The following is a 13571-nucleotide window of genomic DNA, read 5'->3' as shown; positions in this document are numbered from 1 at the left end:
TTTTTCTTTTGAGTGGAACTTTTTTTGTTTATTGTTTAGATTTAATTTAATACAGCTGTGAAGACTGTAAATGAGGCCTAAAGCCTGACTGCATAGGATGGAGGGCAAATAAAAATAAACAAATAGATGCGGCTTAAAAAATTAGAACCTGCTATTCAGAAAAAACTGAGTCCCTAAAGTTATGGACCAGGTTCTGTATATGGCGCTTAAAAATCCATGTGGAAAACATTTCTACTTAAACATATTCTATAAGATAGGCGCGGTATATAGAATGCGCTTAGTCTCCTTTTACACCAACGAAAACATGATGTAAATCCCTGCACATAGATTTACATGGACTGGGCCATATTCTATAACAACATGTGTAAATTTGGGAACGCTCATAAAAACCCTATTTCCCTGCTCATGGCCATGCCCCTTTTGAACTGCATGCTTTAGAAGTTAGGCGCAGTTCATTACAGAATGCGCTTAGCAAGTTATGTGCTTAAATTCTAATTATTGTCAATTAGTGCTCATTATTTCTTATTAAATACTGTTTAAAATGCTGATTGGCTTGTTAAGTCAATTAACAAGCCAATCAGCCTTTTTAATAGTGAATCATAAGTGTATTCCATTAAAACACGCATAACTTAAGTTATGCATGTTTTTTATGGAATACACTTAGGATTTCAGCACGGAACGCTAGGCACAATATATAGAATCTGACAGTATGTGTCTAAGTTGGGTTCCTAAATATGTGACCTATTTTCAGGCAAACTTAGATGCTCACATTTACAGCTGAAAATTCATTTTAGTTTAGGAGCGCAAATGTTATGCATATAAATATAGACCTGCCATCATTTGCATAGGTTTATGAGCCTAGTGCTGAAAATTAGTGCTTAAGCTCCTAACTTTGCTTCCCTGCCCTAAATCTGCTCTTAAATTTAGAAGTTTAATGAAATTCTGAGTATAAATTTAGGCACTCAACCCTAGTAAATTTTGTGGGAGACCAATTTGCATAACTCTCAAAGGGCCTCTTTTACCAAGCTGTAGTAAAAGGGTCTTTGCAGTAGCATCAGCACATGGATTTCCCATGTGTCGAGGTCCCTTTTACCATAGCAGGTACAGGGCAAATAAAGGAAATGGCTGTGTGGTAAGTGCACACTTGCTACGCAGTCATATCCAGGGGGAGCCTTTTGCCACCTATTTAGGAGGTGATAAGGGCTCTCGCACTAACCCAGCAGTAACTGGGCAGCATGTGGTGCTGCCCAATTACTTCCGGGTAAGCCCCTGGTGCAAAAAAAAAAAATTTTGTCACGCCAGAAATAGCATGCAGTGGGGGCTTCACTATCACAAGCTCCCGGTAGTGCAGAAATGATGCATGGCAAAGTGGTGGTACAGGTATAGCCAATTTGTAAAAGGAGCTCAAATTTAGGAGCATCAGTCCTTTAAATATCAGGTCCTTAGTGGATTATAAAAATGAGGCTTCACGCCACTTGTGTGTGATTCCTCTACAGTTTTCAGCTATTGCTTACTCTGTTTTAAAAGCACTTTTTTACATCCTGTAAGTGCACACTGAAAACAGTATGAAACTCTGTGATGTCACCAGACAGCTAGCTGACCTGCCTTTTGTGCGATACCACTGTGCAGAGGAGTATGTTCCCTGTTTAGCATTGTGGCAAAACAGTGGGTTTCTGAGCTTATGAAATATATTGTTTTGCTGATGACATGTTTTTCTCCTGGTTGTTTTGCTAATGATATGTGTTTCTCATGGCTGGCCAGCAGATGGTGATTGTTTTCTTTAAAGCTGTACCAGACGTAACAGTTTGTTTTCTTTTTCCCGCCTAACTGTGAGGTAATTTGTCAGTCTCAGTTTGGAAGTAGAGGGGGAAAGACTTCTCTGCCGAGACCCTGTGTTCAGTTATATTCTGTAACTGGTGATCAGCCATATTTCCTGTACTTTCCAGGCATTATCCAGGTAGTGATAAAATGTTTAGATAGTTTATAATTAATCCTATTTCACTTACCTGTTATCATGTGCTGTTTTTCCCCTTCTGTTTAACAGTTCACTTCAATATTTTTATGAAAATAAACATAATTGTTTGTTCGCTCTGCTTGTCTGGACTAAGAATCGTGGTGGTTTATGGTTTGGGTCTGTGGGTGCTTTCTGGGAACTGTGGGAACCCTGGGAGTGTGGCCTCCAGTAACCCAGAAATCACTGGGAATAATTTTAAAGCGAGAGACTTGCCCAGAGGTGGTTGTGACCTAGCTGATGAGAGGAGGGTGCTAGTGTAGAGCACAAGCGGCAGGTACAGGTGGACTTGAGCTGCGGTGGGGAGAGACCCTCCAGGTGGCCACAGGATTAGCCCCAGGCAGATGACTAGGCATTTCATGGCAAGCATTACGCTTCTCTCAAGCACTAACCTGTTGTGCTAATAAATGGATTGCAGATATGAACTAAGAGCCAAAGAGCACCTCACAGTTATTTAACTTAAAAGCACAAATGTTCTTTCCATTAGAAAGCAGGGTTAAAAATGACAAGGACAGCACTGTCAATCACTTTTGTTCCTGGCATCACAACTGAACGCTGTTATATATATGTTTTTTCCCTGTGTATGTGATCTGCTTCAATCTTTCTGGTTGATGCAGAATAAAAAAGTGCATTAAATTAAATAAAAATTAAATAAATAGCAAAAATCTCCATCCACTTCAACCAGTCACAATTCAAGCAGTCCAGGATCCTTATTCATACAGTCAAATGGTGCTTCATAAGAAAGCTTCCCTGTTTTGGGTAATAGACTAAGTTCAGTGTTCTTGCACTACATACGGTGACATCATTTCTGAAAAACAGAGTGGCTGAACATTCACCAAATCAAGCTATCACACTGGCTGCAAATCTCTACCTACTCTACAATAACAACATTACTATTCTGAAGACATGTTTTCGTTTCCACTACACATTTCTGTCAGTGAAGCATAAGCCTGAAATGAATTCCAGATTATAGGGTTTTATTTATTGGTGTATAAGTGGGAGGCAAGGGTAAATTAGAAATGGGAGGGGTCAATGATTTTTCTCTACTATACAGCTATTCAGGACAGTTTTCCCAAAATAAACAGCCTTCTATAGCAATAAATCACTAACATTTTGACCGCTCACCAACTCCAAAAGGAAATGGGAGAAAACATGGTTGGAAAAAAATACTAAATACTATCAGTGCTGTAAGGTCACAAGTTATTTATTATGAATGACTTTACAGAGGTACTGCCATGAAACTGATTGCTTCATTATTTAGATAACTAAATGGTGCAATTACAGGCTACTTTGTCATAAAAGCCTTTTTCTGCATTTTGGTTTCTCTGTAAGGACGTGCCTTCTGCAGAAATGCCTGGTCCTGAAGAAGGAACACATTTATTAAAACTGCAAGATATTGTTAAATAATGTTTTTACTTCTTCAGGGTGCATCACGATCCCTGGAACATCAACAAATAGACTTGTTGCATTAGTTTTCATCTCTCCATTTTGCACATTATCTTCTGGGGTATCTCACAGTTAGTGTAAGCTGTGCTGCATGATTGAAGGAATGTGATTGTTTGTAATACCCTCACTTCCAGACAATGATTGAGGACTGTTTGATTTGCAATGTTATATGTGCTTGAGTGTTGGGTTGGGTTGGCCCCTTCCACTTACCGCAGTTCTTAATGTTTAGCATTTATTGTGGTATAAACTAATCTAATCTAAGATGGACAGTTAAATTCCACATAACCAGATAAGGGGTGGATAACAGTATAGTATTGGGCTAAAATCCCAAGAAAACATATTCCCATTACCAGAATATAAGTAATCAATGCCTCTAGGGAAGTTCGAGTCACATACCTAATTTCTAGATAAATATTGATGACATAAAAAATGACATCTAAAGAAATGGTAAAGATCTACGGATCTCAAAATTTTTGGTAACTTGTTCCATTTCTGGTCTTCTACCTACTATTGATCTATATCTCATAGAAGATATATGACAAATGGAATTAGATGGAGCAATCAATTGATTTTCATGAAAAGAACACAATATTTTGCTTGGAATATATTATGAAATCAGGGTACTGAGATATTCCAGAGCTACTCCATATACAAATTTAAAAACAATAGTCAGGAGTCTGAAATCAATTCTTACTTTTATTGCGAGCCAATGCAATTTTAGCAAAAATGGGGTAGCATGATCTGTGAATTTGCCTCCTAAAATCAGTTTAACTGCAATATTTTGTACAATCTGAAGTCTGTGCAGTTGCTTATCATGCAAACATAACACAATACAATATTGCAGTAGCCTAAATAGGTTAGAATTATAGCCTGTAGTACTAATCGCATTGATAGTGGGTTCAAAAATGCAATTAATCCTTTGTAATAATTTCATATTAGCCAAGGTCTTCCTAATAATTCCATTAATTTGCTTTTTCATTGTAAAATTTAAGTCCACTGTCACTTCCAAGAATTTAATAGCTGTATGGAGTGGGATTTCTGAACTGGCTAGTCTTAAGATCAGATTCGGCATATTTACCTCCTGATCTCCTACCCACAGTATAGGCCCTTTTACAAAGCTACAGTAAGAACTAACACATGTATGCTTATTCACAGCAAAAGTGGCATATTGCAGAGCATGCTGGTAGTTTTACCATGTGCGTATGCTACCCACATGCTACAACATTTTTTAATTTTTTGGTGCAGGGGGTGTGCCTGAGGACAGAGAGTAGGCGTGTTCTTAACTACATTGCCGTGCATCAACTGATGAGCTCAGGTTTAGCATATGAGTCTCTATCAGAATTAATTTTTAAGCGGTCTTTGGCATAACAGATTTCAAGAAACAAAACAAGAGACAACCCACTGCAGTATCTATGCATACAGTATAAACAGCAGCAGTGATCCAGGAAGACCTTAGGAAATTAGAAGACTGGGCATCCAAATGGGAGATGAAATTTAATGTGGACAAATGCAAAGTGATGCACATTGGGAAGAATAATCTGAATCATAGTTAACTGCTGCTAAGATCCACCTTGGGGGTCAGCACTCTAGAAAACGATCTAGGGGCTGTTGTAGATAATTTGTTGAAATCTTCTGCTCAGCATGCAACAGCAGTCAAAAAAGCAAACAGGATGCTAGGAATTATTAGGAAAGGGACGGTGAATAAGACTGAAGATACTATAATGCCTCTGTATTGCTCCATAGTTCGACCGCTCCATAAGTATTGCATTCAGCTCTGGTTGCTGTATCTCAAAAAAAGATATTGCAGAATTATAAAAGATTCAAAAAAGAGCAACCAAAATGATAAAGGGGATGGAACTCCTTTTGTATGAGGAAAGGCTAAAGAGGTTAGGGTTCTTCCGCTTGGAAAAGAGATGGATGAGGGGAGATATGATTGAGGTCTACAAAATCCTGAGTGGTGTAGAATGAGTAGAAGTAAATTGATTTTTTTACTCATTCCAAAAGTACAATGACCAGGGGGCACACAAGGGAAGTTACATAGAAATACTTTTAAAACAAATAGGTGGAAATATTTCTTCACTTAATGAATAGTTAAGCTCTGGAAATCTTTGCTGGAGGATGTGGTAACATCAGTTAGCATATCCGGAGTTTTAAAAAAGTTTTAGACAAGTTCATGGAGGAAAAGTCCACAGTCTGCTACTGAGACTGACATGGGGAAGCAACTGCTTGCCCTGAGATTTGTAGTATGAAATGTTGCCACAATTTGGGTTTCTGCCAAGTACTTGTGACCTGGATTGGCCACTGTTGAAAGCAGAATATTGGGCAAGATGGACCATTGGTCTGACCCAATATGGCTACTCTTATGCTCTTATGAAGTACGAGACAGCAAAGATTTACTCAAATATAACTTTAATGGAAATTAGACCCAACCTAGCCTAGTTTCGGATAACCTTAATCGGGGTCACACTGGTTTCCAAATATATTCACTGGTAAATTCGTAAGTAGCCAAAATCAGTTCAAATGTAGAAAGGAAGTGTATAGCAAAAATATCAAGTAGTTAATTAGCACTAAACTGGCATTCAATTAGCAACAGGTATGAAGAATTGGTTCAGTTTCTTTTTCAAATGAACCTAGGCTGAGGAACTGTCCCCCTGATATTCAAAGGCAATTAACTGCCAAGGATTGGCACCTGGCTGGTTAAATGTTGGATAACCGGCTATCTGCTGATATTCAGTGGGACATGGTCGGCCATGTCCTGCTGAATATTGCCAGTTAGCAGCAAGTCAATTATATCAGGCGATATAACTGGCTATTCGCCAATTTTCAGTGCATCACATCTTAACTTGAGCAGCTATATTGAACAAGTGCAAAGCAGAGATATCTTACTTTAACTGGCCAGTGCCTGAATATCGGCTTGGCCAGTTAAAGTCAGACCAACCAAAAATAAAACGGATATTCAATGCTGGTCACCGGAAACAGCCTGGCATTGTACATTTGATCTTAGCGCCAACTGTGGGAGTTAGGCAGGCTAACTCCTGTGGTCTGCATATCGGCCTCTGTATCTTGTGCCACTGATGCAGCCATCTGGCGAAACATGGCCATGTCGGGCAATACCGTTTGATACCTGGAGGCTGAGTTAAATAAAGGCTGATTTCTTAAAGGTCTGCACACTTATTAGTGAAACGTATAGAATACTTAAGTTGCACATGTAGGTGCCAACGTACGTTTAGGCATGCACGTTTTACACCAGATATAGAGATGAAGATATAGAGTTGACTTAAGTGGTCACGCCTACGTTTAGGCATGTTGCTGCCAACTTACTGAAGTATTTTATAATAGAATCTGAGTGTCCAGATGCCATTCTAGAATACTAGTTCAGCACTCATTTTAGCAATTAAACTTCAGCATCCTTTATAGAATTACTTCCATTATGGCATAATATGCTACTTATAATGTCGACACAGTCCACATTAAAATGTCTTAATAGACAACATAGGGTGTATGCAGAGGTAGAGAGAGAGGATAGAGTAACAGGCATTACAAAGAAATAAAGGTGACTAACAAGGATGAAGGGGTAAGGGGAAGGAGGGATAAAGGAAAATGAAAATTTTGTACTGTGGATGTAATATTATTGGTGAATTGAACCTGTATTTTGAATATGAAAGATCTGGAAATCAGTTTCTAAGGCCATTTGATGAAGGAAATGAAATAGAAGCTCTAATGTAAGCAAGCGAAGCAAAACAAAATGTCATTGTAACATTAGGCAGAATTAAAATTTCTGGTTCACGTAGAGGGACATTTTCGATATGATGTCTAAGTCCAACTTTGGACATTTTGCAAAAAATGTCCAAAATCTGAATATGAAAGAAGGTCATTAAAAAAATATCTATCTTTTGTTTTCGAAAATACTGTTCTGAACAACATTTTGTGATTTGGACACTTTGTTTTTTTGGTCCATTTTCGAAAAAAAGAAGTCCAAGTGCAAAATGCACAAAATCAAGCCAGGATTTTTAGTATAATGGTCTCCCTGACATCCCAGGACAGCAATAGGGCACCCTAGGGGGGCACTGCAGTGGACTTCATAAAATGCTCCAAGGTACACATCTCACCATTGCTCCCTTATCGTGTGTGTTGAGCCCCTCAAAACTCACCACTCCCAACTGTACACCACTACCATAGTCCTTACGGGTGAAGGGGGCACCTATATGTGGGTACAGTGGGTTTCTGGTGAGTTTTGGAGGGTTCACAGTTTCCTCCACAAGTGTAACAGGGAACCTGGGTCCACCTGTCTGCAGTGCACTGTACCCAACACTAGACTACTCCAGGGACCTGCATGCTGTTCTAATGGACCTGAGTATAACATCTGAGGCTGACATAGAGGTTGGTAATGTTTTTCATCACATTTTTGTGGGGTGGAAGGGGGGTTTAGTGACCACTGGGGGAATAAGGGGAGGTCATTCCTGATTCCCTCCAGTGGTCATCTGGTTATTTAGGGCACCTTTTTGTGCCTATTCATAATAAAAACAGGTCTAGCTCAAAACGTCTACGTTTTAGTCCTGGATGGTTTTGTTTTGTTCCATTATGGCTGAAAAATGTCTACAAATCAAAATACCCAACAGGGAATTCCCGTTTTGCCAAAGCTGCATCAGAGATGGGCTACATGCTGGCTATACTCTACACTGGATAAGATAAGTGAAGTGTAATGCCCAGCATGGTTAGAAGCCATTTAAATGGTGACTGTATTTTTGATTTCCTGTGTGATATGCATGTTGTGAAGCACTTTGAGCACTCGGTAGAAGTGGAGTTTTTTTCAGTCCTGTGATGGTGAGCCGTGCTTATGCCTTATAACTTTGGTTGGCTGGGTGGCTTTACTGAGGCTTCTTTTCTCTACTTTGCGGTGAGTACCTTAGTGCTCTTCTCTTCTAGTATATCTGCAAATGAGTTATCAAAATACATCCATAGATTTTGTCAGATCTTCGGGATATATTTTTTGGCTTGTGTGAACTTTTTGCCATTAAAAAAGGTTTGAACAAGTTTTTGGAGGAAAAGTCCATAGTCTGCTATTGAGACAGACATGGGGAAGCAACGTCTTGCCCTGGGATTTGTAGCATGGAATATTGCTACTATTTGGGCTTCTATTAGGTACTTGTGACCTGGCTTGGCCACTGTTGGGAATAGGATACTGGGCTAGATGGACCATTGGTCTGACCCAGTAAGACTACTCTTATGTTCTTATATAAAATCATCTGTCTTTTGCTGCCACCCATGTCCCACCCATATCTTACCCAAAACAAGCCCCCTACACGAACCCTTGAAATTTGGACAAACTCAGGGTGTCAGGGTGTCGAAAATCACAACTTGGATGTTTTGGGGAGAAAAACATCCTTCTGCCACATTATGACTTTTTTTTTGTTTTGAAAATAAGCCTCTTAGTATATGCAAACCTACCTCGTGTATATTCACTGTGGCCAATCTGAAAAACAGACTGCTCAAGTATGCCTCTAGGAATATTTTCAGAAACACTGCTTTAGAACTATGGTCCTACAACTCCCCAAACTGGCCTGGTTTTTGGGATACCCAAATATGCAAATAAGTGTTCTCAGACAAACATATGGAAAAATCTCTGATGACTATTCATTTTGAATATCTGGAAACGTCCAACTTCTTTGGGGCATCTGTGTTTTAACACAGAAAACTTAATTGTGAATAGCCTCCTTTGAATATAAAGTGAATTGTAGTAAATAACATGGGTTTTCTCACTTTAAAATGTTGACAGAGCTTGGTGAATGAGCCTTAACGTGCCTTATTCTCAAACGATCTTGTTACTAAGCTGTGTTAGCTATTGATGCAGAACTTAGCATGATCAAACAGTTAAATGCAGATGTCATGTTAACAGTTAACAGATAGTGTCTTAGCAGTTAGTGTGTGCTAATTTCTGCATGAACAGCTAACATTAAACAGGGCACAAATGAGTGATGATTGTGCCTGCAACTGGAATGGTCCTTCTATCCTACTCACATTAACTTGACAACATGCTGGCAGCATGAGCAACAGAAGAAAAAGACGGGGAGCTCTAACAAGGTTGGGAACAATAGGGATGGGTTGTCTTTTTTAATGAAATGTTGTTCACCGATAATAGTGCGGAGAACAGTGTACATTAAGTGTAAAGAGGACACTTTCGTCTTAAAGAGAGTGCAGTCTCTCCTGACAGTGTATGCATGAATGATGGTTCGCACGTGTACTCACTATTGGAAAAAGAGTGCATACTGTTTAAGAAGAGAGTAGCTTCTTTCACATAGTGCACACCTTTTAAGAAAAGTGCACTTTCTTAATATATAGTGCACACTCCTTTGTGAAGGACATTTGTTCTAGAATGAACTCCCACCCCCCAAAAATGAGAATTTTTTTTTTTACTGTCTACCCCTAACAATGGAAGGACCCAAGAGAATGAACCTCTACTACTATTCCAATAAGGGAGTGGAGGGAAGGTGAAGCAAGGGAAATGGACTTAAAAGTCATACATGGTGCAGTAAAGAAATGAGGGGCCTTGCACTAGTGTTCCTTTCAGCATAGAGGCAGCACCAGAGACTTGCTGAGCATTCCTGCAGACAATTTTCTTCCTATCCTCATCTTTTCTGTGTCCTTTTTATCTTCAGTGCTGTAGTATACATTTATAAGCTGAAAATGGGCCAGCAGTTTTCAAGCAGCATTTTTTTTCTTCAAATTGAAAACAGAATTAGTTCTTCCCAGAAATTGCCAGGAGAAGAAAACAATAGATTTAACTCTCTGCTGTAACCTTGACATTCCCTTCACACATCTCAACTAGTTCATTTTTTCTTGGTCTATTGGAGATAAAGCAGCTTGCGACATCTAGTCAAGTAAATCGCTTCATCTGAATTTAATTCATTTTAAAAGACGCTAATCCAGTGGTTCCCAAACTGATCCTGGAGGCACCACAGCCAGTCAGGTTTTCAGGATATCCACAATGAATATTCATGAGAGAGATTTGCATGAGGTGAAGGAAGTGCATGCAAATCTCTCATGAATATTCATTATGGATATCCTGAAAACCTGACTGGCTGGGGTGCCTCCAGGACCAGGTTTGGGAACCACTGAGCTAATCACACAATCAATTGACTGGTTAATACTGGACCATAGAACATACATGCATTTTATTTTTTGGAAATTAGAACAATATATGCAATTTTTTCCAAGGGCAATAATTAACTAAATGCCTTTGTGAACTTTTGTTTGATTTATTGGTGCAGGCCCCAAAGGTGAAAGCACCCACAGAATTGCACCAATGCCAGCAGTTTTTATTGCCTCCTAGTGTAACAAATGCAATACTTCACATTTGTGAGGAGGGGAGCTGTACCAACAAGGTGCTCAAAGAGAAGAGGCTAAAAAAAATGCTCACTACCGACAGCTGATATTTACCCCTTAGGAGGTGGTTCTATATATGGCACCTAAATAATCCGTATGGAATTAAGCGTATTCTATATGATTTAGGCATGGTGTATAGAATATGTTTAGTTGATACTGCAGTGCCTAAATCTACATGCACCCACTTATGCTAATAAAAACCTGGTGTAAATCCCTGAGTGTAGATTTAGGTGCACTGATCCGTATTCTGTAATGATGCATGGAAGTTTTGGAATTCCCACGAAACGCCCATAAACACGCCCCATTTACGCTACGTGCATTTATTTTGAATTTTGTGCTTTGCAATTTAGGTGCAGTTCTTTATAGAATATGCTTAGTGATTTCTGCGCATAAATTTGTGATAATTGCCAATTAATGCTTATTATTGCTTGTTTAGTGCTTTTAAAAACACTGATTACCTTGTTACACCAATTAAGTTACGTGCGTATCTCCACACAGAATCTAGGTGCCATATGTAAAATCCAGGGGTTAGCGCCTAACTCCTATAGGGTGCAACTAGAAAGGAAGCATTGATATGGGAGGGTCGAAGGGTACAATGTAACAGGATTTCCAGGTACAAGGTTGTACTGAAATGTACAGAAATTCACTGAGTAGCATCATTAAGGCAAGCTGCCACAGGGGGAGTGAGGAGATCCTATCTGAATGACATACTGGATGAGTGAATGGAGACTACAGATTCTTTCACCATGCAAACATACTCTTTCTTAGGCCTTCTCTACTGAAGATGTTGCAGCACTAAATATTCCAAGGGAGCAATTCTTTCACTGAGTGCCCCCATTTAGGCTTCCCAATGCTGTGTGGTGGAATCCTATTCTATTAGAGCATCTAGGTGCCCAGGTTCCATTATAGAGTACTAGTTAATCCAGTATCAGCCTACTTATGTGCCCACTGTTACAGCAGTGATAAATAGGGTTACCATATTTGGTCCCCCTAAAAAGAGAACACATGCCCCGCCACGCCCCACCTTGCCCCTGGTCACACCACCACCCCGCCCCCTGTCACATGTCACCCCCACCCCTTTTACCCCACCCCCCCACACCCCCCTAAGGGTGTCCTATCCACTTCCCTTACCTTACTCTACTACATTGGTGGTCTAGTGACCTCTTCAGGGCAGGAAAGAGCCCCCTCTTTCCTGTCCGGAGCGCTGCTCTGCATTCTCTCTCTTCCCCTTGCAATGCTGACGGTCCTGGCGCCAATTCAAAATGACCGCCGAGAGTTGAAGCGGCCATTTTGAATCGGCGCCTGGACCAAGGAAGCAGAGCATGCAGATCTCTCTCATGAATATTCATTGTATATAGCCTGAAAACGTGACTGGCTGGGGTGTTTCCAGGACCAGGTTTGGGAACCATTGCACTATGCTATTTATGCGTGCCATTACAGAATAAGCCTTAGGTATCCTGCTGGCACTTTTGTGGGTAAGTATACACATAAGCATGCAAGTGCTAATATTCTATACATTTGGGCATGCAAAGGGCCCATTTTAGAAAAAGTATTTGACTGATTTTCCTTTAAGCATACATTTACATGGGAACTTTAGAAAAAAAAGTGCTCTTAGCTGTAAAACAGCCGGTCTAATTAAAAACAAATCTTTTATTCTTCTTTGTGTTTCTTTAGTCAGGTCAGAAAACTTCCTGACCTGACATCCCAGAAAAAGCACATCTCTTGTCTTAAAAAACAATTGCAACAACTAGTCATGGACAGAATGCAATGCCAAAGTAACAACCAAAGTTGCTTTAACCAAAGATTCTGTGTCAGAAGTTTCTAGAATATCAGAAACATTAATGACATCTGTTTCCAAATTTGAGTCTGCCAAAATTGTTAATGATTCCTTTTTTGAAACTGGCAGATAGTAAATACAAGAAATAGGAAGAGTCTATATCTGAGTTAACACAGAGATCCACATTGGTGGCTTCATTTGTTTTTGAACAGGACTTAAATACTGTGATGAAATTCTATTTTCGTAACTCACAGACTTTATTTAATGGACATAAAGTATGGATTTATCCAGATGTAACTAAAGCTACACAAGAACGTAGGAAAGTTTTTCTCACCTTCAGAAAGGAAACGCTTAACCTTGGAGCAACCTTTAAACTCTAAACTGGTTTATCCCTGTAAATATTTGGTATGGTTTGGGGGGGAGTCAAATATGTCTTTCGTTTCCTTAGAACAATTGAAAGCTTTCCTGGATTTTAAGAAGGTTATTTAAGATTCAGACTGGGTAGAGCTATATTGTCTGTAGTGAGTGTTAAGCCTTATTGCAGCAGTGATGGTTCCTTCTCTTTTTTGGGGTTATCTTTTTCCTGTTTTCAGGCTTTCTCCTCCCTCCCTTTTCAATGAAGACTATGAAGACTAGATTTCTTTTTTCCTGGAATAGATTTTATTTACTTTTTTGTATTATTACTTGTCTGCTTTTGCTTTAGCATACGGATACTTGTGTGTTTTTGTTTGAAATTGCATACATAAATAATTTTTTTAAAATGTCCTAAATCTCTGAACATATCCTCTCTGGAATCACTGAGAAAATGTTTGTTGGAAATTTTGGGAATATCAAATGAAATTATGCCACCAACTTCACGGATACATTTTCTTGTCTGAGAAAACGCATCCAGATGCTGGACAGGGAGATCTTTCTCAGGATGGTTTGAATATCACACAATTGTTAAAAACATCT

General features: G+C 39.4%; 1 protein-coding gene across 1 annotated transcript in view; it reads right to left on the bottom strand.

The window, feature by feature from the left end:
* PAPPA2 (pappalysin 2) overlaps positions 1 to 13571 on the bottom strand; it is a 440672-nt gene that overhangs the window by 35600 nt on the left and 391501 nt on the right.

Source organism: Microcaecilia unicolor, chromosome 6 (assembly GCF_901765095.1).
Source record: "Microcaecilia unicolor chromosome 6, aMicUni1.1, whole genome shotgun sequence".
Taxonomy (NCBI): domain Eukaryota; kingdom Metazoa; phylum Chordata; class Amphibia; order Gymnophiona; family Siphonopidae; genus Microcaecilia; species Microcaecilia unicolor.
Note: the sequence above shows the minus strand (reverse complement) of the source record. Positions and strands in the feature narration are given on the sequence as shown.